The sequence below is a fragment of the Protopterus annectens genome, chromosome 5.part0 (genome assembly GCF_019279795.1).
Source record: "Protopterus annectens isolate FY-2018-M chromosome 5.part0, PAN1.0, whole genome shotgun sequence".
NCBI classification, from domain to species: domain Eukaryota; kingdom Metazoa; phylum Chordata; order Ceratodontiformes; family Protopteridae; genus Protopterus; species Protopterus annectens.
The window spans coordinates 114934469-114957746 of NC_056735.1; the positions used below are offsets into that span (position 1 = coordinate 114934469).

General features: G+C 36.5%; 1 protein-coding gene across 1 annotated transcript in view; it reads right to left on the reverse strand.

Annotated features, from left to right (window-relative positions):
• EPHA6 (EPH receptor A6) overlaps positions 1–23278 on the reverse strand; it is a 4848151-nt gene that overhangs the window by 2859815 nt on the left and 1965058 nt on the right. The gene's annotated exons all lie outside the window — the stretch shown is intronic.

Genomic DNA, 23278 nt, shown 5'->3' on the forward strand with positions numbered 1-23278 from the left:
AGCTAGAGTTTTTAACAGTGTAAAACCTTAAACCTCCTGTAGTGGAAGCCCATGGGATATATGCAAATAACCCCTTAAAGATTATGTGCAAAGGTTTCATTAACATTTTTTGTGTGTGTGTGCAATTATACCCTCATCATGGAAAGGGGGCTTTCTGATTCTAAAATGCAAAGTTTTAATTACTTCAGTGGACCTACATTTATTATGTTTAATAAACTGGTGTTTCTGTTAACTGTTTGCTGAGCAACAGTCCAATTACTTCCTGATTCCATGTCATCCAGCCCCACCTTCTGATAATGCAGTAGTGGGTAAAACAGTTATGTGCTGGGTTGCCATGTCTTCTGTAGTCTGCAGCAGATTTTATTAAAAAGTAACCAGAATACAGCCCAATCAAATACTCAGTTTGACAATAAATCAATAAATACAGCCATATTTAAGTGAAAGATAACAAAAGTAAGATAGTACAGGCTAAGGCTCTTAGAAAGGTGCATAGTGTTTGGCATACAGTCTAACAAAACATATGTAAAACTGCAATAAATAGTGACTTACCAATGGACTGATTACATGTATCACTTCAATGACATCCCTATTGTAAAGTGAGTTTATATGTTATACCACAAGGAATTTGCACTGAAAATAAATAATTTGGAATAATGTATGCATCTCTGAAGATAAAGATGAAATAAAGTGAGAATAATGTATGCATCTCTGAAGATAAAGATGACATAAAGTGATCATTCCACAGAAGACAACTGTTTACTACAGTCTGACAGACAGCTGTTTACTACGGTGTGACACACAGCTGTTTACTACAGTGTGATAGACAGCTGTTTACTACAGTATGACATTTATGTTATTATACTGTACTCCAATTACAATCCACTTTACAAGGAGTTTATATTTCTTGAATGGAGATCATACTCAAGATAAGGAAAAAAGATAAACTTGTTAAGAGCTTCCCTAGCGCAAGACCCAAGCAGTACAACATTTAGAGGCACTTAACAAATCTTGGTAATGGTATCTAAGTGCTGCTAAGATCGAATCTCATACCAAGGACAGTGTCCAGCAGCAAACATCAGTGATAGAAGGTTAAATAGCTTTTAAAATCTGTTAGAATTCCATTTGCCACACTTACAAACAGAAACTGTGTTAGACTCAAGTGTCTTACAGCTTTTAAAGTCAGTAATTGTTCATAGAAGCACTTTGTTTTGTCTGCTTAGTCATCCCTGATTTTGCAGAATGTCTCTAACGTTACTTCATATGTGTGCCCTGTCCCTTGGCAAAGATTTGAAGCCCTAGTAAATCACTGAGGATTGCAATCATTCAATAATTCCAGACATTGGCGTTTCATACTTTTTTTTATTCAGAAAATGAACATTGATGCAAAACCTGTTGTTCTAATAACTTTCTAAGTGAATTAAAATAATATTTACAAACTGTCTCAGATTTGATCTGTTGTTCTTACCATTATTGTTGGATTTGTCCAGCGGTCTTAATCAAAGAAATTGAGAGGTCTGTTGCTATCTGTTCAATAGTGCTAAGTGCCTTAACAACATTCAAAGCTGGTAAAACACATCACTCTGCTAGAGTTTCTCTTTCTTTTTCTTTCTATCTTTTCGCCCCTGTAAACTGGTAGTACATGGAGCAGATAAAGCTCCACGCACTACAACAAAGTATTTTGATTGACTCACTGATCATAATCTTTTATTATTTGATCTTGACAAAAATACAAGACTCATCTCTCCAGCTTCCCTCTTGGGGTACATTTCTACTCATCCACCTGTTGAACACACAATAAGCCGGGTACATTTGGAGACCTAATCAGAATTCTCTCTATTTTTTAATATTAGCTATCAGTTAGTGTACCTATCCAAAGTGACAAATTTCCAGCACATACCAGGTGAAAACATTTTTGCAAGTTAATACAAAGAATGTAGAATGGTATTAGGAAATGTACAGACAGTACAAGGTGCATGAAGTAATATAACAAACAATAAGTATTGCAGCATACATCAAACTAAGATTCAGACAAATGGTACCAGTGTTTGCAATATATAATTCACAAGTAAGTGGGAAAGCAGAGATGAAAAGTAAAGCAAAGTCAGATGGAGGAAGCTCACAGAGGTTAGGACGGGTCTATATTAGTTCAATAAAAGTTATATACATCGAATACCTTTTCATCTAATCCTTTTCAGGAAAAGACAAACTCCATGAGTGACCATTACATTGCAATTTTTCCCACGGTAAGTAACCAGCGGGCTAACGTAACAATAGCATAAAAACAGAAAATTTTAAAACTGTGCCACCCCACACCTCCCTAACTGAATATACCAACTTTGAGATTCCACTACAGTGGGGAAAATGGCAAATTCCTGAATATGGCCCACTGCTTGCTTACTATGGGAAAAATTGTGATGGAACAATCATTCTCAGAGTTTGGCTTTCACTTAAAAGGGGTCAATGAAAAGGTATTCAATGTATAAGGTTTCACTTAAATAATATAGACCCAGTTAAGACATACGGTCTTTGGCAAAACAGGTACATTGCTCTTGTTTTAACAGACACATTTTAAGTTCCCTTCTGAATTTGGAGTAGTGGGTACTTTCTTTTAGATGTATTGGGGCAGACTGCTAAATTGAGGAAGCAGTGGACGAGATGCAGGTTTAGTACAGTAGTAGCTGTTTGTGATTAGTGCCTAAGGTCGCAAGAAGAGTTTTATTTTCATGGCATTTAGCTAACAGAAGTGAAAAGTTCTGCAATTTAGTAGTTTAAAGTGCAGAGATCCTTTATTTATTGATTTGTTGTCTGAGTGACTGATTGTGCTGCATTCTGCATTATTTTGTCCTGAAATCTGCTGCAGAGTACAGAAACATACCTATCTAGTAGTACCACATCAGAAGGTGGGGCCTGAATCCTATACACTAGTACCACATCAGAAGGTGGGGCCTGAATCCTATCCACTAGTACCACATCAGAAGGTGGGGCCTGAATCCTATCCACTAGTACCACATCAGAAGGTGGGGCCTGAATCCTATCCACTAGTAGCACATCAGAAGGTGGGGCCTGAATCCTATCCACTAGTAGCACATCAGAAGGTGGGGGCCAGATCCTATCCACTAGTACCACATCAGAAGGTGAGGCTGGAATCATATCCACTAGTAGCAAATCAGAAAATGGGGCCCAAATCATATCCACTAGTACTACATCAGAAGGTGGGGCCTGAATCCTATCCATTAGTAACACATCAGAAGGTGGGGCCTGAATCTTATCCACTAGTAGGACATTAGAAGATGGGGCCCGAATCCTCTCCACTAGTAGCACATCAGAAGGCGGGGCCCGAACCCTATCCCCTAGTACCACATCAGAAGGTGGGGACCGAATCCTATCCACTAGTACCACATCAGAAGGTAAGGCCCGAATGACACAGAATCAGGGAGATAATTAGACAGCTGTTCAGCACACAGAAAATAAACAATTTTATTAAACTTTATATAGTTCCACAGAATTAACTAAAAAATGCATATTACAAGATAAGAGCATACGTACAGCAAAATGAAATGGCAGAGAAAAAACTATGAATGTGACTTTTAGGGAAAATAATTCATTTATTTAAATCAAAGATTATCTCATTGCTTAAAATAAAAAAGTGAATGCACTTTATGCCTGTCATATGCCTGACTAGACCCCTAAGCTGACTTCTGGAAACTTTTTCACCCATAACTCTAGCCTGTATGCAACAATATAGAAAATTTACAACAGCACAAAAGTATAACTGCATGCAATATGAATTATGAATATATACATGGAGTGAATTTATGTAAACAAGGGTATTCATATTGCTATTAACTTACCTTGTTCATTGAAGACAATTCATTGAGAAGTGGTGGGGAAAATCTTAGGGAACTGTGGATGCCTAGGTTTACATTTCACTGGTGGGGGTAGTGTTGTTTGAGTAGTATTTGGATTTTGTCTTATCTGAATGATACCACAGTATGATTGTTAAAGATCATCTCACCTATAATATTTCTTTTTTTGTCAGGTGACTGATTTCAGGGAGGTGTTATGACTTCATAGGTTCACATGTGGTTACAAGGCTATTGACCCAAGAGTGATTTTTAAGTCTAACCAAGACCTTCCTAAATTTTACCAAAATATTGCTGACGTGTCAATATCCCCAAGGAATTTCACAGTTATGATATAGGCATCTACTGATCAAGTGTTCACAGACTGTCACTGTGCGTTAGGGAAATAGGTGCCAAGTTACATTTGAGTATGGTTAGGGATGAGCTTTACTTCACATGGATTGGAAGCCAGTTCCAGAGAAGGGGTAATCTTTAAGGCACATACCTATTCCTCCAAAATGTTTGTGTCACAGACGAGGTTTAGGTCCTTAAAACAGTTATTTTTGATGCTATTTGTTTTGCAGATGTGTAACAAATCCATCAGTGAGGGATCAGGGGATACCTTGTACGCTAGGCAAAGATAACCTCACAGCAGTCTGTAGGAGACCAAGCACAGAGACAGGGCTTTGTGATGGTCTGAGTAGGGCGTACTGTTTACTTCCTGCATTCTGCTGTTTGGGGAACCTCTATGGTATCTCAAGCTGTTTGACATGCCTCATCAGGTATATGCTGATGGGTGTGTTGTGCTACCTCAGGTATATGCTGACGGGTGAATTGTGCTACATCAGGTGTATCCTTACAGGTGCATTGTGCTACATCAGGTATATGCTGACAGGTGCATTGTGCTACATCAGGTATATGCTGACAGGATTGCTGTGCTACATCAGGTGTATCCTGACAGGTGCATTGTGCTACATCACGTATATGCTGGTGGGTGTGTTGTGCTACATCAGGTATATGCTGACTGGTGCGTTGTGCTACATCAGGTGTATCCTGACAGGTACATTGTGCTACATCAGGTATATGCTGATGGGTGCATTGTGCTACATCAGGCATATGCTGACAGGTGCATTGTGCTACATCAGGTATATGCTGATGGGTGCATTGTACTACATCAGGTATATGCTGATGAGTGTGTTATGCTACATCAGGAATATCCTGATAGGTGCATTGTGCTACATCAGGTGTATTCTGACAAGTGCATTGTGCTACATCAGGTATATGCTGAAAAGTGTGCTATGCTACATCAGGTATATCCTGACATGGGCATTATGCTATGTCAGGTATATGCTGACAGGTGCATTGTGCTACATCAGGTATATGCTGAAGGGTGCATTGTGCTATGTCAGGTATATGCTGACAGGTGCATTGTGCTACATCAGGTGTATCCTGACAAGGTGCATTGTGCTACATCAGGTGTATCCTGACAGGTGCATTATGCTACATCAGGTATATCCTGACAGATGCATTGCACTACATCAGGTATATCCTGACAGGTGCATTGTGCTACATCAGGTGTATCCTGACAGGTGCATTGTGCTACATCAGGTATATTCTGACAGGTGTATTCATAGATTCATAGGTTGGTACTAGTCTATTGGCCCTAGGGCCTATACAAGCCTAGCCATAACAATTCCCTGGCTTTTTCTTCCCACAATATTTACTTCCCTGGACCCCTGTCTAGCAGGGTGACTGATGTGATCCCCGGGGTGAATTTCCTATCTGCCATCCAATTGTCAAGGTTCCTTTTGGAGAGGGCCAAAGAGGTGCTCTGCTTGACATGTATGTGTTGTGCTACATAAGGTATATCCTGACAGGTGCATTGTGCTACATCAGCTGTATCCTGACAGGTGCGTTGTGCTACATCAGGTATACGCTGATGGGTGCATTGTGCTACATCAGGTATATCCTGACATGTGCATTGTGCTACATCAGGTGTATCCTGACAGGTGCATTGTGCTACATCAGGTATATCCTGACAGGTGTGTTGTGCTACATCAGGTGTATCCTGACAGGTGCGTTGTGTTACATCAGGTATATCCTGACAGGTGCATTGTGCTACATCAGGTGTATCCTGACAGGTGCATTGTGTTACATCAGGTATATCCTAACAGGTGTGTTGTGCTACATCAGGTGTATCCAGACAGGTGCATTGTGCTACATCAGGTGTATCCTGACAGGTGCATTGTGCTACATCAGGTATATACTGACAGGTGCATTGTGCTACATCAGGTGTATCCTGACAGGTGCATTGTGCTACATCAGGTATATCCTAACAGGTGCATTGTGCTACATCAGGTGTATCCTGACAGGTGCATTGTGCTACATCAGGTATATCCTGACAGGTGCATTGTACTACATGATTGTTCTGATGAGAGCAAAGTACAATGGAACAATGGCATCTCTGGATTTGGATGCCATTCCCTTACTAAGAAGCTGTGTAGTGTAGAAGGATTTCCTCACCACAGTAGACACATGGTGGTTAATGGTCAGATTACTGCAATATGTGATCCCAGATATTTGACCACTGGGTCTGCTTTTAGGGGTGTATTATGGGGTCTATTATATAACATTGAAGTCCTAAAACTTCAAATGTTATAATATCGAACCCTATGCACCGAACGCTGAAAATATCAAAGCTACCGAATATCGAATACGTTCCTAGGGAAAGTATTCAGTGGGTCGTTTCTGCAGCTTCACCATTTCCTTGACTGTGGAGCGAAGGTTATGGACTGGGTTAAGATAAGTGTGCGAACAGATCGTGAGTGTGTGTTAGTTAGGGACCTTAGGGTTAAGGAGCAGGTAAGGTGAGTGTGCAATAGGGACCTTAGGGTTAGGGAGTGGGTAAGGTGAGTGTGCGATAGTTATGGACTTTAGGGTTAGGAAGCGGGTAAGGTGAGTGTGCTTTAGTTACAGACCTTAGGGTTAGGGTTGGGTTAAGGTAAGTAGATAGCTAGTAGTGTATGTATGGTTTAGTGCAGGGTTTTGTGAAGTGTATGTGTGTGGATTATTTATTTTGGTGTGCTTGTGTTGTGTGTATGTTTGTCAGAACAGCAAATTTTTTCCCTGGGAAAAAATTCGCTATTCTGAGTGTTCGATGTTATGGTCTTTCGATCAAAATGGTTCGATAGTATAACATTCAAAGTTTTAAGACTTCGATGTTATAATATAGACCCGTATTAAATGTGATAATTTCCAGAAGTGATTGTGTTTACAAAAGGTACTATTAAGTATGTTTGGTATTGAGTCTAAATCCAGTTGTTGGTCTCTGTCGATCTTTCTTGAAGGGATTAGGGGATTCAGTGACTGCACATAGTTGCAGTTGTCTGCAAATATGGTCAGCCATAAGTCCTTAACATTTGCATTGACCTCAGAAAAGGAGATACCAAATAGGGGAGTCCCCAGCACTGATTCCTGTGGGACACCAATAATGACTGGGTTTTTTGTGTAGGTGAATCCTCTAACTTCTTATGTCCTATCAGCTAGCCATCTTGCTATCTGTTGGGTGACATATGGGTTTATGCCTAATTTTGTAAGTTTATCTACACTGCTTGAGTGAGGTATTATTTTGAACTCTTTGGCCAGGTCAAGGTAGGTAGTGGGCACTGTTTTGCCCTCATCCATAGCTTTAGTGACCTTCTTAAGGAAGTCCACCAGGTTATGTGGGCGTAACTTGCCTTTGACATGACCAAACTGACAAGGGTCCAGTGTCTTTAGGTTTATCAGATCCATGATAATTATTTCCATGGCCTTGCATATGGGAACAGTCAGACCTATGGCTATGTAGTTTCCTGGGTCTGTGGAAGGCCTCCCTTTGTGTAGGGGCATCACCACTGCAGTCCTCCTTTCTTGTGGCACAATGTATGTCTGGAGGCTATGGTTAAACAGAGATTCTAAAGGGACAGACAGATCATGTTTCATGATATTCAGAAGGCATCCTGGGATATTATCAGGACCCATGAAGCAGTGTTTTTGGCATTAAAGAGCACAGTGATGACCTGCTCCTTAGTGATAGTTGGTGGAGAAATAATGGAATAGTGAATGGGTGACTGGAGATGACAAGGGGATAAAACTGGAGCTAAATTTATCGGCACCTAGATTTGCTACATCCATACAGGTTCCAGTCACCATTAGTTTGGCACATTGTTGGGTGTTGCTTTTAAGGTTGCAGACATTACTGAAGAAAGCCTTATGGTTGCCCTTGTGGTGCAGTGACTCAAGCGCATGCATGATCTGGTGGATCCCTGTCTGACAGGCAGCTGACCATGACTGTCTCTTTGCTCAGCCTGGTGAGTGACATCTGTGTGCCTCACAATAGAATCTCCTATGACTAAAATATTGTGTGGTGGGTTGCCTTATGGGCTTAGTGGTTGAGGCACCATGTAATGATGCAGTATGTGTCACGGTGCTTAGAGGTTGAGGCACCTTGTGATGATGTAGTATGTGTCACAGTCCTTAGAGGTTGAGGCACCTTGTGATGATGCAGTGTGTGTCACAGTGCTTAAAGGCTGAGGCACCTTGTGATGATGCAGTATGTGTCACAGTGCTTAGAGATTGAGGCACCTTGTGATGATGTATTATGTGTCACGGTGCTTAGAGGTTGAGGCACCTTGTGATGATGTAGTATGAGTCACAGTGCATAGAGGTTGAGGCACCTTGTGATGATGCAGTATGTGTCATGGGGCATGTTGTGCTAACATATTGCTCTACAGGTTGGTAAGGATACTTGTTTTGTGTGACACATCTAGGATGCTTTGAGATTTTGGCAGATTATATTTAAGAGCCTTTGCAAATGTGAGTGTATGCATCTGGTCCAGTCCTTACTGTGTGTATTGGGTGTGTTACTGGAAACCTCTTTTATGTTGTTTGCATTGATAAATGAGAACCTTGCCTCCAATGGCACTGTATAACTATATTTTTCACATACTGTAGCAGTTGCTTACTTTAGTAATGTGTGTTGACCCTAACCCTAACACTGCCCCTTTGCCAATCCTAAACCTATACCTTAATTTAATAAAAAAACATTCTGTAACACTGCCAATATCCAGACAAATTTTAGGCTAGTGTTATGGGGGGAGGGTTACTATTCAGATCGGGAAAGGAAATAGTTTTCCTTTTTCATATTTAGTTCAATATTTAGTTTGTTTGAAATCAGGTATGATCAAACATATCTGTCAGTGTTTTCAGTTTGATATTAAATACATTGAGTCACACATAACAGAACCTTTAGAACATATTAATTGGAACAGTGAACATGTCTGCATAATGCCTAAACTGATTAGTGTCAGGAAGAACTGCTAATAAGAAATTTGCATTCAGATTCATGATGTTTCTCAAAATCGAAGCACAACACCTTATTATTTTGTCTCTGTAAATAAACCCAAGTATTGATGTCTACAGAGCTGGCCTTCAGATTGGGTGTCTATGGCCTGCTTAACATAGCACAGAAAGTAGTATGTGCTAAGTCCAGTGATATCACTGTAACCTGATCTGTATACTTGTTGCGAAAGGTTAGTAATACAAGATTTGTTTAAGTGGCAACAATTCCAATGCATTCTTATTGCAGTGGTTAATTAGCTAGTTAGTTAGTTAGTTAGTTAGTTAGTTAGTTAGTTAGTTAGTTTAGTTAGTTAGTTAGTTAGTTAGTCAGTTAGTTAGTCACCATACCAACCCACTGCCCTCATGTGGGTTCACCTGTCGTAGTACACATCTCACTCATGGCTGGTGTGTGTGTGCGTGTATGTGAGGGGGGGGGTTTACAGGCCATATCATTTGAGCAGCCATAATGCATACATTGCGTCCTACTTAGCTGGATGTGACAGGGAGATGTTCAACTTGCCCTTACACGCAGCATGGATTGCTCTCCGTACATGCAGAATTCACATTACCACAGATGTATGAATTAATGTGTCATTACTCAAGTGATCAAAACCCTTTCTTCTGGACTGGAAAGGTAACACTGTAACATTTAAGTTTCATCTGAGCTGCAAATCCTGCTGCACAACTTGTACAGGGCACCCCCGTGTACCACATAGCAAAAATAATGTACTTATTTGCATTTATTTATCAGTAAAGTCTGACTGGGCATTAGACCCCCCACCCCTTCCTTGGAGGCCTGATAGTAAGATATCCTTTTCTTACAATAACAATCAAAATGATGAGATATAACATGTTTTAACATCAGAGAAATATCTACAATAAATGAATAAATACATACATGACTTTAGTCATGGAGTATTATCAGAGAATGATTATAACACATCAATCTTGTCATCAAGCAGATAGTCAATTTGGTGCTAAGTGACACCATATTATTCATTTGAGATTTCCAGGATTTCACATTATAGATGATAGAAACCTACTGTACTAATATGTTAAACTATCTCATCCATGGATGGATGGATGGATGTGATATTGTTTGAGACCGGTTTCCCATTTAATATCAAAGACTTGTCTAAATAGACTTTGTTGAATTGGAAAACTAAATAAATTATTAGCTGTCATGTTGTGTTCTCAGTAGGCAATCACTGGCATATTCTTTTGCAGGCATCACTTTTTGCACATAACCTCAATGCCATGATTCACCATACTTTCCTTATTGCAAGATTCTCCTCCTTGACTATGCACATTAGAACACAACATTGCTGCCTGGAAATTGGTAAGTAAAACACTAGGCCAGTGATACAAATACTTCTAATGTGACATTGTGGGTGCACAATTTCTGTACAGTTTGTAGCAGTACTGGCTGTTACCAACCCTTCCACAGAGCTCTTTGATGTCATCAGAACTGTTCATCAAACAAAACTCACCCCTCACTACTGATTATTGCATTTGTCAATTAAGTCATCCTTCTTTAATTGCTTTATGGCTTTGAGATGTTAATTAACTGACTGTGGTCATTATCCGGTATGTCCTGTTCAGCCTTCCTTCCTTCCTTTAATAAAAACACTCCCATCATTCAACAGGTCTCCATCTTTGGACATGGCGTAGCTGTTCTTCTTTTACTGAAATTACTTATTATGAAATAAACACAGGTTTAGTAACACATGGAAAAATAAGGCTATATAGATTTCTGCAAATACAGAACTCCCATTAGTGTGTGTGTGTGTGTGTGTGTGTGTGTGTGATTGTATGTGCGCACACGTGTGTGCGCATCTTTTAATAACAGGTGATTGTTTTATACTTTGCACTATAAATCACCTTTACCCAAGGGTATGAAAGAATGTAGTGCCATTTGTAGTAGGGCAGGATCATATCTCATGAGAAATATTAAAAATTATAGTAAGTGGCTTAGCTTATCACATTTTTCTACCTGGGACACTGCACATTTTTGTATATATGGATAAGTAATAGATTAGTTAATTGTCTGTGGTGGGGAATTAAAAAATCATTTGTAATGAAATTAAATCAAGTGGTAATTAAACAATGAATCCAAATTGCATTGTTAGTTACAACACAGTGAACTTAAATAGCACATTTATCATTATAACCTATTTTAAAACAAGGAGCCCTTGGACACATCCTTCATCTGTCACTTAAGAGATGGCAGTATATTAGTGGAGTTTAGTGAACAATTACAAATGCTATTATATTTAGATATTTTTGTAAGAATTTTTGTCTTTAGGTCTTAATGGCATTGTAGCTGATTGAAAAAAAAATGAAACATATACATACAAATGCAAATTATTTGAATAGCATTGTGAAGTGAACACACACACACACACACACACACACACACACACACACACACACACACACACACACACACAGCTGTACCTTTTCTTTGACTTGAAAAGGCTGTTTTTAAAGTCTTGGAAATAGTATAATATATGAGGTAGAATGATCACTATTTTTGTGACACCATACCCACTCTGAGCACTACACCATGACAAAAGTAACATTTTTTGTACTAAGTTCTTGACACAGGAAAGTAGCTGTTGCTGAGAATAGTATATTATTCATAAGTTCATAAGTTGAAAGACAGCATTTTTGACCGATTGATCGTCAAGAAACGCTGATTCCTCCATATATGGCATGTAGGCCTTTCTGCCAGCCCATATATGTAAATTTTTCTTAAAAGTTTCCAAGCTCTTAAATTGTTTAACTTTAAATGGGGTGCTATTCCATAGTTTTAGACATCTAATAGAAATATACTGAGATCTCATCACTCAATTGCCCATTTTCATTCTAAGCTGCATCCTGTTATGCTTGGGTATTAATCTCCTATTTGAACATGTTTTTCAGAAGTGGATCCTACAGAGTTTTGTATGCTAAGATTAGTTTAGCCCAAATTTACCTATAACAGACAGTAAATAATTTTAATGTCTCACATTGTGATCCATATCCCATGTTCTTCAGCTTTGTGATTTTTTTTTTTTGCAAATTCCCTCTGAACTCTCTCCAGCCTTCTCACCTGTCCTCTTGTGCAGGCCCAAAAGGAATTATTATATTCTAGGACAGGTCTGATATAAATTTTGAATATTAGTTTTAATTAACTTTCACCCCATGTTAAACGTTTTCTTAATAAACAGCCCATATGTTTAGTAGTTTTGGCTACTATGAACTCAGAATGAGATTTAAAAGGAAAATTTGAAGTAATCAACATTCCTAAATCTTTATACTCCTTGACATCTTCCAGTTGAGAAACCATCAAGTAAACCAGTGTTTAATAATTTTATGTGAAAAATGCATAACTTTGCACTTGTCTGTACTAAATGGTAATCTTCTGTCCTGTGTCTAGTTGCTAAGTTTAGGTATTAATTTAGCTCATCTACGTCAGAAGGCTTTTGTAGTGTAAATCCAATTTTGCAATCATTAATACTCTGATTTACATTATTTTTATTCTTGGACAATGCTGATACCAGAGTGAACACGGCAGGGCCGAACACAGATCCCTGGACAATGTCAGCCTTTACATCTATATAATTAGAGTGAAATCAAAAGCTTAGATAAGCCCAAAAATGTTGCACAAACCCAGATCAAGAGCTTCTGTTATATAGCCATAAAAGTTAACTAAGTTGCTCAGTGTTTATTTTCCTTTAGTGAAACCAAGCTGATCAATATTTAGTGTATTTGTACTATTCTCTGAATTAGTCATAAGGTCCAGTAAGCATCACTATTTCCAATTAGTGAAGTTAAACTAATTGGCCTGTAGTTTTGCAATCGGTCTATCTTTCTTTTCTTATAAACAGGAGATACACATGCTAGTTTCCATGATTCAGGGAATGTACCGTTTTCCAATACTTTATTAAATATTAAACTTAATTTGTGCAATTATATTCTTTGTAATAAGTAACAGATTGCCTGGAATCAGGTCCGGGATCATGGCTGTTGCATCTTTTAACTTTGAAAATGCAGCTAGTATGAATGATTCAGATATATTTGTACAAAAACCTGTCATTAAATTGCAGTGTCAATCGCCCATAGTAGTCAAGCCAATGATAGTATAAAAAAGATTAAATTCATTATCTATCCGACTAACATCTCTTATGATCATGAATGCATCTAACTCATGGTTAATTTATACAAGAATGTTTTGTTTATGTCCAGCCAATAATATCCCCATTGCAAACCAGCCACTGTGATTACACTGATATAATTTTGGCCAAAAAGAACTACAAAGATACTGATCACGACTCAGAAACACTGTGGCTGATCTTCTCATTAAGTGTTTGCAGAGTCTCAACATTTACTTGGAGTTATACTTAGCAAATCAAGGAAAGGGGCAGTGACTGGAGCCTCCATAATAACCATTTACCCAGTTTGATGAGCTGTAGTAACTCCCACAACAGCTTATCAGCACAGTGACCCAAGCTTGAAAAGCCAGTGTCCCTCAATAACCTGGCAATACAGCAATGCCAAGCTGGGTGCCTGGCTCCAACAGCTTTGCATACAGCTAGGTGGGAAACTTTATTTAATAATATAAACTCTAGATAACAATTCATTTTTAAAAATGTATTGCTGCTACCCAGTGTGGTTATAATAACATCTATGATGTGTTTTCAGATCACTGCATGATAAATTTTGTGTACACTGGAAATCTTGGCATGTAAAACTGAGTCCCTGGGTAAGATACCCTAAAGTTCAGCAAAGCGTTCATCTTTCAGTGAACTGTGCATGTTTCATAGGGAGAAATGGAGGTAAACAGCATGCTCTGAGCCACAATCTGCACTTTGAAATGGAGGTAAACGGCATGCTCTGAGCCACAATCTGCACTTTGAAATGGAGGTAAATAGCATGCTCTGAGCCACACCCTGCACTTGCTAAGTGATACTGGTTTTCCTGATTCAGAATCTTTCTTTCTGTCTAGCAGCAACACACAGCATTTTTGAATCCCATTCATTTAAGGCCTGATGTGTCATCAGTCTTGCCCATATACTGAAGGCAGAAGTTAGAAACTAGATGGATTAAATGTGTTACAATATATATGGAAAAAACTAAAGTCACCTCCATTAGTCATGAGAGTACTAACAGAGTATTAATAGCTCTCTGTTCTCTACCCCTACATTTATGTCATGGTTACTTGAACAACACCACCACAACTCTTTTGCAATGCAAAATTGTTACTCAAAATGTTACTAACCTAAAGTGTTCATATGTGTGTGTATATAGATGTGTGTGTGTGTGTGTTTGGGGGGGGGTGGACATATAATTGTCTAGAATTTCTTCTCTGCTATACACTTACTGAGTGCCAGGATAGAGAAAAGCAGATAGATGAGAATTAATTGATTAATGAATGAATGAATTTATGAATGATATACAAATACATATCATGGCGCTATTACATTTGATATTGTTATTAAAACATAATGAGCAATTCTACAGTCATGAACAGATGCTCTTTCCTAAAAGAACTGAGAGATGATTCATTCAAATAAACATACATGACTTTCTCTAATCCCCTATAGATAAATGATTTTATATGACAATTTTAGAAGGTAATCATATTCAGTAGCTTCTTGTACAAAGTGGACTTCAACTTGACGATTGGATGGGCGATAAGAAATTCACCCCGGGGATCACGTCAGTTGCCCTGCTAGACGGGTCTAGGGAAGTAAATATTGTGGGAAGAAATATCCAGGAAATTGTTATGGTTAGGCTTGTATATGCCCTAGGGCCGATAGCCTAGTACCAACCTATGAACCTATGAATATCATACATATGATGCTCTATGTTGCGGCTATCACACACACACACACACACACACACACACACACACACACACACACACACACACACACACACACACACACACACACACACAAACACACAAACTTCAACATGGGCATCTCTAGTGCTGCAAACACATTTGCAGATGATTACAGAATCATATAATTTCAGTCTGACCATGCATATGCTATCTACTGTGTTCAATCTAAGGTAATGGGGTATTGAAAAGTTTAACAGATGACCACTATGTAGGCTGCTATCTGCTGGTGCTCTACAAGGGATGTCTCATTAACTGCTTGCATATCTCTAGCATTTTACAAAATTGTAAACTTGCCTTCAGTTCAACAAATTTTCAATATTCACACCTGTATATAATACTGCAGTGGTGGTGCTGCGGTAGCGTTGTCACCTCACAGTTAGACGTTGCCCATTCGATTCTCAGTTAGAGAGTCTTCTGTGTGGCAACATGTGTGAATGGGCATTCCTTCATTGAAGGTTGTGCGTTAGGCCCGGCAAACCAGCACGTAAAAATCTACTGCCAATCATTAGCGGACCGGAGTTCCGCTGTGGTGACCCCTAACCGGGAAAAGCCGAAAGTCACAAACAAACACCTGTATATAAGTTATTTGCTTGTTTTATATTTAATGTTGTATCATAAAGGCAGTTTTCTAAATTCAAGTCATAAACCTGTTTTACCAGACTTACTCCAACATGGCAAATGTCATAAAAGTACTCATCAACTCCAAACACACTTATGTCAGCATCTGCACACCCTTCTGTACCATGGATCGACAAATTCGTACCAAAGAGGCCCTGCTCTTCCTAACCCTGGGGACTTATTACTTACTGATGCATGTTCATTCATTTATTTATTTTTGTTTATCATTAAATAGATTGTTTGTTCTTTTTGAGCTATGACCCTGGCTCTTGTGCATTTGCAAAAGTTGTAAAAAGTAATAATGTGCTTTTGGTAATTTAATAATGTGTTATACTGTGAATTTTTAACATGCCCTCTTTTGATAACCCCCTTTTATTCATAGCCTTGCATCTTTGACAAATACTCCCAACTCAAAAGGTGTGCTTTATATTTAATTTAAAATATAAATATAACACTATAGATAAGAGAAAACTAACATGATTATGATACACAGACAGATGACTGACAACTAAAAAAAGACATTATGATGAATTTAAATAAAATATTGGGTATAAGTACTCCCCCTGTGCCAGATTTTTTATACAAATAACATTTTCATGTTTACTTTCCTTACATAGGCCAAATAAAACATGTTTCTTGCACAGACTAACTTGATATGGCATAGCAAAGCCAGGCCTATAAACACTTGCCACATGACCTAATATGACAGCACAGTCTGACCTGAACTTCTGTTTGTGAAATTAAGGTGCCATTGTCTGAATGTTTGATCATAATTTTGCAATACAAACCCCCCCAACTTAAAATGTTATGAGAATATGATACTTATACCAGTTGTGTGACTTTTACAAATTGTTTATGCACATACACACATGCACACACATGCACACACACATGCACACACACACACACACACACACACACACACACACACACACACACACACACACACACACATCCCCAGTCTGTCACATTGTCAAGCTGTATTTGCTGCAAATTCCATTTATAAAAGGATGCGACACTTTAAATTACCCTGGGTATTAAGCATACACTAGCTACAATTTCAAATAGAATTAACGCATAATGTGATCTGAAAAAAAATATTTCAGTGATGGATAACATGGACGTCAGTTAGACTTTTTTGTTGCTTTCAGGGCTAAGTGTTTCATAATATTTATTTATTTATTATTTATTTTACATTTGTTTACCGGGAAAGTCCGACTGGATATATGCCTATTTTCAGTGGAGGCCCGGGGAGAAAAGCTCCTGAAAGCAGAGTACAAATAAATTAGGAACAATAGCAACATTTAGAGATAAGTATAATATGCATTTTTCAGTAGGGTTACAAACAGATAAAACTAGGAACAATAGAAACATTTAGAGATAAGTATAATATGCAGTTTTCAGTAGGGTTACAAACAGATAAAACTAGGAACAATAGAAACATTTAGAAATAAGTATAATATGCAGTTTTCAGTAGGTTACAAACAGATAAAACTAGGAACAATAGAAACATTTAGAGATAAGTATAATATGCAGTTTTCAGTAGGGTGACAAACAGATACAACTAGGAACAATAGAAACATTTAGAGATAAGTATAGTATGCAGTTTTCAGTAGGGTTACAAACAGATACAAGTCGGACAATAGAAACATATAGAGATAAGTATAATATGCAGATTTCAGTAGGGTTACAAACAGATATAACTAGGAACAATAGAAACATTTAGAGATAAGTATAATATGCAGTTTTCAGTAGGGTGACAAACAGATACAACTAGGAAAAAATAGAAACATTTAGAGATAAGTATAATATGCAGTTTTCAGTAGGGTTACAAACAGATAAAACTAGGAACAATAGAAACATTTAGAGATAAGTATAATATGCAGTTTTCAGTAGGGTTACAAACAGATACAACTTGGAACAATAGAAACATTTAGAGATAAGTATAATATGCAGTTTTCAGTAGGTTACAAACAGATAAAACTAGGAACAATAGAAACATTTAGAGATAAGTATAATATGCAGTTTTCAGTAGGGTGACAAACAGATACAACTAGGAACAATAGAAACATTTAGAGATAAGTATAATATGCAATTTTCAGTAGGGTGACAAACAGAAACAATTAGGAACAATAGAAACATTTAGAGATAAGTATAATATGCAGTTTTCAGTAGGGTTACAAACAGATACAACTAGGAACAATAGAAACATTTAGAGATAAGTATAATATGCAGTTTTCAGTAGGGTTACAAACAGATACAACTAGGAACAATAGAAACATTTAGAGATAAGTATAATATGCAGTTTTCAGTAGGGTTACAAACAGATACAACTAGGAACAATAGAAACATTTAGAGATAAGTATAATATGCAGTTTTCAGTAGGGTTACAAACAGATACAACTAGGAACAATAGAAACATTTAGAGATAAGTATAATATGCAGTTTTCAGTAGGGTCACAAACAGATACAACTAGGAACAATAGAAACATTTAGAGATAAGTATAATATGCAGTTTTCAGTAGGGTTACAAACAGATACAACTAGGAATAATTGAAACATTTAGAAATAAGTATAATATGCAGTTTTCAGTAGGGTTACAAACAGATACAACTGGGAACAATAGAAACATTTAGAGATAAGAATAATATGCAGTTTTCAGTAGGTTACAAACAGATAAAACTAGGAACAATAGAAACATTTAGAGATAAGTATAATATGCAGTTTTCAGTAGGTTACAAACAGATACAACTAGGAACAATAGAAACATTTAGAGATAAGTATAATATGCAGTTTTCAGTAGGGTTACAAACAGATACAACTAGGAACAATAGAAACATTTAGAGATAAGTATAATATGCAGTTTTCAGTAGGGTTACAAACAGATAAAACTAGGAACAATAGAAACATTTAGAGATAAGTATAATATGCAGTTTTTAGTAGGGTTTCAAACAGATACAACTACAAACAATAGAAACATTTAGAGATAAGTATAATATGCAGTTTTCAGTAGGGTTACAAACAGATACAACTAAGAACAATAGAAACATTTAGAGATAAGTATAATATGCAGTTTTCAGTAGGGTTACAAACAGATACAACTAGGAACAATAGAAACATTTAGAGATAAGTATAATATGCAGTTTTCAGTAGGGTTACAAACAGATATCACTAGGAACAATAGAAACATTTAGAGATAAGTATAATATGCAGTTTTCAGTAGGGTTACAAACAGATACAACTAGGAACAATAGAAACATTTAGAGATAAGTATAATATGCAGTTTTCAGTAGGGTTTCAAACAGATACAACTAGGAACAATAGAAACATTTAGAGATAAGTATAATATGCAGTTTTCAGTAGGGTTACAAACAGATACAACTAGGAACAATAGAAACATTTAGAGATAAGTATAATATGCAGTTTTCAGTAGGGTTACAAACAGATAAAACTAGGAACAATAGAAACATTTAGAGATAAGTATAATATGCAGTTTTCAGTAGGGTCACAAACAGATACAACTAGGAACAATAGAAACATTTAGAGATAAGTATAATATGCAGTTTTCAGTAGGGTCAAAAACAGATACAACTAGGAACAATAGAAACATTTAGAAATAAGTATAGTATGCAGTTTTCAGTAGGGTGACAAACAGATAAAACTAGGAACAATAGAAACATTTAGAGATAAGTATAATATGCAGTTTTCAGTAGGGTTACAAACAGATAAAACTAGGAACAATAAAAACATTTAGAGATAAGTATAATATGCAGTTTTCAGTAGGGTTACAAACAGATACAACTAGGAACAATAGAAACATTTAGAGATAAGTATAATATGCAGTTTTCAGTAGGGTTAAAAACAGATACAACTAGGAACAATAGAAACATTTAGAGATAAGTATAATATGCAGTTTTCAGTAGGGTTACAAACAGATAAAACTAGGAACAATAGAAACATTTAGAGATAAGTATAGTATGCAGTTTTCAGCAGGGTGACAAACAGATACAACTAGGAACAATAAAAACATTTAAAGATAAGTGTAATATGCAGTTTTCCATAGGGTGAAAAACAGATACAACTAGGAACAATAGAAACATTTAGAGATAAGTATAATATGCAGTTTTCAGTAGGGTGACAAATAGATACAACTAGGAACAATAGTAACATTTAGAGATACATGTAATATGCAGTTTTCAGTAGGTTACAAACATAGATAAAACTAGGAACAATAGAAACATTTAGAGATAAGTATAATATGCAGTTTTCAGTAGGGTTACAAACAGATACAACTAGGAACAATAGAAACATTTAGAGATAAGTATAATATGCAGTTTTCAGTAGGGTTATAAACAGATACAACTAGGAACAATAGAAACATTTAGAGATAAGTAAAATATGCAGTTTTCAGTAGGGTGACAAACAGATACAACTAGGAACAATAGAAACATTTAGAGATAAGTATAATATGCAGTTTTCAGTAGGGTTAAAAACAGATACAACTAGGAACAATAGAAACATTTAGAGATAAGTATAATATGCAGTTTTCAGTAGTCTTAAAAACAGATACAACTAGGAACAATAGAAACATTTAGAGATAAGTATAATATCCAGTTTTCAGTAGGGTTTCAAACATAGATAAAACTAGGAACAATAGAAACATTTAGAGATAAGTATAATATGCAGTTTTCAGTAGGTTACAAACAGATACAACTAGGAACAATATAAACATTTAGAGATAAGTATAATATGCAGTTTTCAGTAGGGTGACAAACAGATACAACTAGAAACAATAGAAACATTTAGAGATAAGTATAATATGCAGTTTTCAGTAAGTTACAAACAGATAAAACTAGGAACAATAGAAACATTTGGAGATAAGTATAATATGCAGTTTTCAGTAGGGTTACAAGCAGATAAAACTAGGAATAATAGAAACATTTAAAGATAAGTATAATATGCAGTTTTCAGTAGGGTTACAAACAGATACAACTAGGAACAATACAAACATTTAGAGATAAGTATAGTATGCAGTTTTCAGTAGGGTTACAAACAGATACAACTAGGAACAATATAAACATTTAGAGATAAGTATAATATGCAGTTTTCAGTAGGGTTACAAACAGATACAACTAGGAACAATACAAACATTTAGAGATAAGTATAATATTCAGTTTTCAGTAGGGTGACAAACAGATACAACAAGGAACAATAGAAACATTTAGAGATAAGTATAATATGCAGTTGTTATCAGTAGAGTTACAGACAGATACAACTAGGAACAATAGAAACATTTAGAGATAAGTATAATATGCAGTTTTCAGTAGGATTACAAACAGATACAACTAGGAACAATAGAAACATTTAGAGATAAGTATAATATGCAGTTTTCAGTAGGTTACAAACAGATACAACTCGGAACAATGGAAACATTTAGAGATAAGTATAATATGCAGTTTTCAGTAGGGTTTCAAACAGATACAACTAGGAACAATAGAGACATTTAGAGATATGTATAATATGCAGTTTTCAGTAGGGTGACAAACAGATACAACTAGGAACAATAGAAACATTTAGAGATAAGTGTAATATGCAGTTTTCAGTAGGGTGAAAATAGATACAACTAGGAACAATAGAAATATTTAGAGATAAGTATAATATGCAGTTTTCAGTAGGGTGACAGATAAAACTAGGAACAATAGAAACATTTAGAGATAAGTATAATATGCAGTTTTCAGTAGGTTACAAACAGATACAACTAGGAACAATAGAAACATTTAGAGATAAGTATAATATGCAGTTTTCAGTAGGGTGACAAGCAGATAAAACTAGGAACAATAGAAACATTTAGAGATAAGTACAATATGCAGTTTTCAGTAGGGTTTCAAACAGATACAACTAGCAACAATAGAAACATTTAGAGATAAGTATAATATGCAGTTTTTCAGTAGGGTTACAAACAGATAAAACTAGCAACAATAGAAACATTTAGAGATAAGTATAATATGCAGTTTTCAGCAGGGTGACAAACAGATACAACTAGGAACAATAGAAACATTTAGAGATAAGTATAATATGCAGTTTTCAGTAGGGTGACAAACAGATACAACTAGGAACAATAGAAACATTTAGAGATAAGTATAATGTGCAGTTTTCAGTAGGGTTTCAAACAGATACAACTAGGAACAATAGAAACATTTAGAGATAAGTATAATATGCAGTTTTCAGTAGGGTTACAAACAGATACAACTAGGAACAATAGAAACATTTAGAGATAAGTATAATATGCAGTTTTCAGAAGGGTGACAAACAGATACAACTAGGAACAATAGAAACATTTAGAGAAAAGTATAATATGCAGTTTTCAGTAGGTTACAAACAGATACAACTAGGAGCAATATAAACATTTAGAGATAAGTATAATATGCAGTTTTCAGTAAGTTACAAACAGATAAAACTAGGAACAATAGAAACATTTAGAGATTTTTTTTTTTTTTTTTTTTTTTTTTTAATTTTGTTTACCGGGAAGGTCCGACTGGACAAGGTCCATTTACAGCGGAGGCCCGGGGAGAAAAGCTCCAGTTACATTAGGATAACACATTACAGAAAATAAGCATCTAATACAATATGTAGGCAATATTATATATTGAACAAGAAATTTCTAGACGGAAGTGAAAAAGAGTAGACATTTGCAATAATAAAGAAAAGCAATTTATGTATATATATATAGTTAGCAAAGAGCACTGTCAGATTTTATTAGGTACATGTTTTTCATGTAAAATATTTTGAGGAAATATATTTATTGGGCATGAAAAGACAGATAGAAGTTGGATGTAAAGGTAATAGATTGTGGTCTATGTGATACATGGACAGAGCCAAGAACTTGTGAGATGGGCCTTAAGTGAGTTTTTGAATAGAGTGGTGCTAGCTGCAGAAGTCACAGATGGGGGAGATTATTCCAAGTTTTGGCTATAGTGTGTGATGAGAGATTTTCCTGCTGTATTATTTGCTGAGGTAATAGTGAGGAGTGACTTGTTGGCTGAGCGGAGTGGACGATTTGGAGTGTGGTGGGTCAGTAGATGCCTTAATGCAGGAATTTTATTGGGTTGTTTTAGGATGTTATATGATAGAACAAGTTGGTGATATAGTAGCAACTGTGGCAGTTCTAGCCATTGAAGTTGTCTGAGAGGTATGCAGTGATGGGTTCTAAATGGGTGTTTTGGCAAACTTGGCAATTCTGTTATAACAGGACTCAAGTTTGTCTAGGTCAGATTTCCTAATGTGAGTGAGAATTGGGGCTGCATACAGTAGTGTAGATAGGAGATGGGTTTGAGCTAGGGTGACTTTAGCTTGATTAGTTAGAAAGTTCTTTTGCCTGTATAAGGAACCCATTTTTTTGTGCACCTTGTTTATAGTTTGAGAGATGTGGATGTTGAAGTGGAGGTTGTTGTCTATTTCAATGCCAAGGAGCTTGGTGTGAGGGGAGGGAGAGATGATAGTACCATTGGCGGAGGAGATGGAGAAGACAGGAGTTGTTTTGATTTGTTTG